Here is a 6307-nt window from a genome sequence, read left to right on the forward strand (position 1 = left end):
ATCATTGATATAGATTGTGAATAGCTGGGGCCCAAGCACCGATCCTTGCGGTACCCCACTAGTCACAGCCTGCCATCCTGAAAAAGACCCGTTTATCCCTACTCTTTGTTTTCTGTCTGTTAACCAATTCTCAATCCGTGCTAGTATATTAACCCCAATTCCAAGTGCCCTAATTTTGTTCACCAACCTCCTGTGTGGGACCTTATCGAAGGCCTTCTGAAAATCCAGATACACCACATCTACCAGTTCCCCTTTGTCTACTCCACTAGTTACATCCTCAAAGAACTCCAATAGGTTTGTCAAACAGGACTTCCCTTTCATAAATCCATGTTGATTGTGCCCAATCTTACTATTAGTTTCTAAGTGCCCAGTTATTGCATCTTTTATAATAGATTCCAGCATTTTCCCAACTACTGATGTGAGGCTAACAGGTCTGTATTTCACTTCGGGAGGTGCTGTGTGATGGTGGGGTTCGGCCCCAGTCACTGTCTGCCCCCCAGTACCTCACCAAGTGGTAATTCTGAGCTGTGAGCCTATACTGAAGGTGCTGTGTGATGGTGGGGTTCGGCCTCAGCCACTGTCTGCCCCCCAGTACCTCACCAAGTGGTAATTCTGAGCTGTGAGCCTATACTGAAGGTGCTGTGTGATGATGGGGTTCAGCCCCAGTCACTGTCTGCCCTCCAGTACCTTGCCAAGTGGTAATTCTGAGCTGTGAGCCTATACTGAAGGTGCTGTGTGATGATGGGGTTCGGCCCCAGTCACTGTCTGCCCTCCAGTACCTCACCAATTGGTAATTCTGAGCTGTGAGCCTATACTGAAGGTGCTGTGTGATGGTGGGGTTCGGCCCCAGTCACTGTCTGCCCTCCAGTACCTCACCGAGTGGTAATTCTGAGCTGTGAGCCTATGCTGAAGGTGCTGTGTGATGGTGGGGTTCGGCCCCAGTCACTGTCTGCCCTCCAGTACCTCACCGAGTGGTAATTCTGAGCTGTGAGCCTATGCTGAAGGTGCTGTGTGATGGTGGGGTTCGGCCCCAGTCACTGTTTGCCCCCCAGTACCTCACCAAGTGGTAATTCTGAGCTGGGAGCCTATACTGAAGGTGCTGTGTGATGGTGGGGTTCGGCCCCAGTCACTATCTGCCCTCCAGTACATTGCTAATTCTGAGCTTGTGAGCCGATACCGTGAGCTGCCAACATTTTGACCATGGGGAGCAGCACAGCCGCCGGCCCTGGCTGATTCTGTCTGGCAAAGCTGAAGCCAATGGTAGCACAGCAACAACAACTTTCATTTACATAGCGCCTATAATGGAGTAAAACCTTCCAAGGAGCTTCACTCGAGCGGAATCAGTCAAAAACTGACACCGAGACAAAGGAGGAGACTTTAGACAATGTGGGAAAATGCCCAGGTATGTCCTGTCCACAAAAAGCAGGACAAATCCAATCTGGCCAATTACTGCCCCATCACTCTGCTCTCAATCATCAGCAAAATCATGGAAGGTGTCGTCGACAGTGCTATCAAGCGGCACTTACTCACCAATAACCTGCTCACCAATGTTCAGTTTGGGTTCCACCAGGACCACTCGGCTCCAGACCTCATTACAGCCTTGGTCAAAACATGGACAGAAGAGCTGGCTGGAGTCACAGCTAGCACAAAGGAAGATGGTTGTGGTTGTTGGAGGTCAAGTATCTCAGCCCCAGGACATCGCTGCAGATTTGCCTCAAGGCAGTGTTCTAGGCCCAACCATCTTCAGCTGGTTCACCAATGTCCTTCACTTACCACAAGGTCAGAAGTGGGGATGTTCGCACAGTGATCAATTCCATTCACAACTCCTCAGTTAATGAAGTAGTCCATGCCCGCATGCAGCAAGACTTGGATGACATTCAGGCTTGAGCTGATAAGTGGCAAGTAACATTCGCACCACACAAGTGCCAGGCATTGACTATCTCTAACAAGACAGATCTAACCACTGACCCTTGACATTCAACGGGATTACCATCACTGAATCTTCCACCATCAACATTCTGTGGGTCACCATTGACCAGAAACTTAACTGGACCAGCCACATAAATACTGTGGTGACAAGAGCAGCTCAGAGGCTGGGTATTCTGCGGTGAGTGTCTCACCTCCTGACTCCCCAAAGCCTTTCCACCATCTACAAGGCACAAGTCAGGAGTGTGATGGAATACTCTCCACTTGCCTGGATGAGTGCAGCTCCAACAACACTCAAGAGTCTCGACACCATTCAGGACAAAGCAGCCCGCTTGATTGGTTCCCCATCCACCACCTTAAACGTTCACTCCCTCCACCACCGGCGTACCGTGGCTGCAGGGTGTACCATCTACATGATGCACTGCACCAAAGCTTCTTTGATAGCACCTCCCAAACCCGCGACCTCTTCCACCTCGAAGGACAAGGACAGCAGGCACATGGGAACACCACCACCTGCAAGTTCCCCTCCAAGTTACACACACCATCCTGACTTGTACATATATCGCCGTTCCTTCATCGTCGCTGGTTCCAAACCCTGAAACTCCCTCTATAACAGCACTGCGGAAGCACCTTCACCACACGGACTGCAGCGATTCAAGAAGGCAGCTCAAGACCAGCTTCTCAATGGCAACTGGGGATGGGCAATAAATGCCGGCCTTGCCAGTGATGTCCACATCCCAATTCAATTAAAAAATCTAAATAGTAAAACTTTAAGAGTGGTAGAGGAGCAGAAAGAAGTGGGTGTTAGATTCCAGCTAACGCCTTGTCTTATTATTTAATTAATAGGTCCAAGAGTTGAGCGTCAACAACTTTAAGATGAGCAGATTCTCCGTCCTCTACCGTATCTTATATTGATCCATCAAGCAGAGTAAACAGGCAAGTCCCACGTCCGACTAAGGCAAGTTTGTGGGACGCGACCTTCTTTTCCAGAAGCTGTGTGAGTATTTCTAATGGATCCTTCCCTGTCCCAGTGACCAGAAACAGCATCTCTCAGGATCCCTTCAAGCATCTTCCCTCTGATCGAGATCACACTGATGGGCCTGTAGTTCCAGGCTCTGATTCTCCCTGTTTTGAAAATGGGAATGACGAGAGCTGCCTTCCAATCTCAGGGAACAATCCCTGACTCTATGGAGCTGTTGATGATACGGGCAAGGGGCTCACAGAGCACCGTCCCATCTCTTTAAACACCCGTGGGTGGATATCATCTGGACCTGGAGCACCATCTAATTTCAGATCTCCTATTTTATCCAAGATGACAATCCCTTTCTATTTTAATACTTATGATAATATTGCTCCCTGACCAGTCACCATTTCTCCTCCATTTACAGACGCTCCCTGACCAGTCACCATTTCTCCTCCATTTACAGACGCTCCCTGACCATCTCCATTTCTCCTCCATTTACAGACGCTCCCTGACCAGTCACCATTTCTCCTCCATTTACAGACGCTCCCTGACCAGTCACCATTTCTCCTCCATTTACAGACGCTCCCTGACCAGTCACCATTTCTCCTCCATTTACAGACGCTCCCTGACCAGTCACCATTTCTCCTCCATTTACAGACGCTCCCTGACCAGTCACCATTTCTCCTCCATTTACTGACACTCCCTGACCAGACACCATTTCTCCTCCATTTACAGACTCTCCCTGACCAGTCACCATTTCTCCTCCATTTACAGACACTCCCTGACCAGTCACCATTTCTCCTCCATTTACAGACGCTCCCTGACCAGTCACCATTTCTCCTCCATTTACAGACGCTCCCTGACCAGTCACCATTTCTCCTCCATTTACTGACACTCCCTGACCAGACACCATTTCTCCTCCATTTACAGACTCTCCCTGACCAGTCACCATTTCTCCTCCATTTACAGACACTCCCTGACCAGTCACCATTTCTCCTCCATTTACAGACGCTCCCTGACTTCCTGTCTGTCCCGGAGTTTGGCGCGTGGCCCCTTTGCTGAGCGAATCGGGAGAAACCGGGAAGCGGCGGGCGGATAATGTTGAGTGTTTTAATAATGGGGCCTGGGGCCGCATTTGGGGTGTGAGCAGCCCGCGTCCCCTCGGGGTTCATTTTTTAAAAGCCTCAAAAACAGCTTTATGGTCAACAATATAAATACAATAATAAATTTTTCAGGTAAATCAATAATGTTTACAGTACAAACTGCCACTATTTAATAAACCAAGAAAAGAAAGAACCCGTATATGCCAGTCCTACTGGCATCGCTCAATCATTCAGTCATTCATTCCTCCATTCGTTTGTTCGCTTAAGCGTAAATTCTATTGTGCATGTCTACGTGCGTGCGTGTCATTTGTCTACCTGCGTGCATGCGTGCGTTCGTTCATCCGACCTGGCAGGCCTCACGCTCACCCAATAGGATGCCCACTTTCATCCTGGGGAGCGAGGGCCCTTCATTCGGTCGAACGTAAGATCCATTGTGTATGTGTGTGTGCGTGCGTATTATTTGTGTCCACATGCGTGCGTTCACTTGAGCTTTCATTCGTTTGATCGATCGTTCGTACATTAAGGAAGGCTTTAACACTAAATAACACCACAATATACAAAGTCCCATAACCATATCAGAAATCAATTAAAACTTCAAGTAAACTACTTTTAACCAGAACCTGAAACTTCTTCAACAAAACAAGTAAATACCAGTTCTACGCCAGTCCTATTGGCACTCTAATAACTCCTCATTTTCATTTGATGTTATCTAACCATATAATGTCATGATCCTTGGCCACAGTCTTCAACCTTTCCACAGAAAAGAAGCCGACCACTTTCTCAAATCCCGTAAAAGAAGAAAACAACTACTCAAATTTCCTTCTTCTTGCTGTTATCACTCACAGGACCCAGCCATCAAGACATTCATTATTCCTTGCCGATATTACTTTGTTTTGCCTTTTATCTTCCTTTTTTTGTCCTTTTTCACTTTTATCCCGTTCTCTTTTCCCATCTTATGGCTGTTCAAGCACCATACTATAGATGGAAACAGTCTGTCTTTCCTCCACCAAATGGCGGCGCACAAACCGGCCCCCGTCACCGAGAAAAAGCCTCACAGCTGCCACCAGATGGAGCCGCTGGAACTCATTCGGGCCGGAGACCGTTCTTCACCTTTAGAAACCGTGCAGCATGCTCACCCACAGCATCTCCCGACTCCGCTTCTGTCGACCAGCTGCTCCGCCCTAGGCCCCCCGCCTGGGGTCCTCTGTGCTGGGCCTCCCGCCTAGGACACTCTCCTCTGGGTCTTCCACCCTGGGCCTTCTGCACTGGGCCCTCCGCACTGGCATTCCCCGTGAGCAGCCGGGGTGTGGAGCAGCCCGTTCACACAGCACCGAGCAGAGCTGAGCTGCTGAGAATCTTGCAGCCTCCCACGGGGTTCATGATCCCGCTCCCTGAGCTCGGGGTGTGAGCGGCCCCCGTCCCCCCGGGGTTCATGAACCCGCTCCCTGAGCTCGGGGTGTGAGCAGCCCGCGTCCCCCCAGGGTTCATGAACCCGCTCCCTGAGCTCGGGGTGTGAGCAGTCCGCGTCCCCCCGGGGTTCATGAACCCGCTCCCTGAGCTCGGGGTGTGAGCGGCCCGCGTCCCCCCGGGGTTCATGAACCCGCTCCCTGAGCTCGGGGTGTGAGCAGCCCGCGTCCCCCCGGGGTTCATGAACCCGCTCCCTGAGCTCGGGGTGTGAGCAGCCCGCGTCCCCCCGGGTTCATGAACCCGCTCCCTGAGCTCGGGGTGTGAGCAGCCCGCGTCCCCCCGGGGTTGATGAACCCGCTCCCTGAGCTCGGGGTGTGATCGGCCCGCGTCCCCCCGGGGTTCATGAACCCGCTCCCTGAGCTCGGGGTGTGAGAGGCCCGCGTCCCCCCGGGGTTCATGAACCCGCTCCCTGAGCTGGGGGTGTGAGCGGCCCCCGTCCCCCCGGGGTTCATGAACCCGCTCCCTGAGCTCGGGGTGTGAGCGTCCCCCCGGGGTTCATGAACCCGCTCCCTGAACTCGGGGTGTGAGCGGCCCGCGTCCCCCCGGGGTTCATGAACCCGCTCCCTGAGCTCGGGGTGTGAGCGGCCCGCGTCCCCCCGGGGTTCATGAACCCGCTCCCTGAGCTCGGGGTGTGAGCGTCCCCCCGGGGTTCATGAACCTGCTCCCTGAGCTCGGGGTGTGAGCGGCCCGCGTCCCCCCGGGGTTCATGAACCCGCTCCCTGAGCTCGGGGTGTGAGCAGCCCGCGTCCCCCTGGGGTTCATGAACCCGCTCCCTGAGCTCGGGGTGTGAGCGGCCCGCGTCCCCCCGGGGTTCATGAACCCGCTCGCTGAGCTCGGGGTGTGAGCG

This window comes from Somniosus microcephalus, chromosome 4 (assembly GCF_052327205.1).
Source record: "Somniosus microcephalus isolate GS21.2 chromosome 4, FLI_Smic_1.0, whole genome shotgun sequence".
Taxonomy (NCBI): Eukaryota; Metazoa; Chordata; class Chondrichthyes; order Squaliformes; family Somniosidae; genus Somniosus; species Somniosus microcephalus.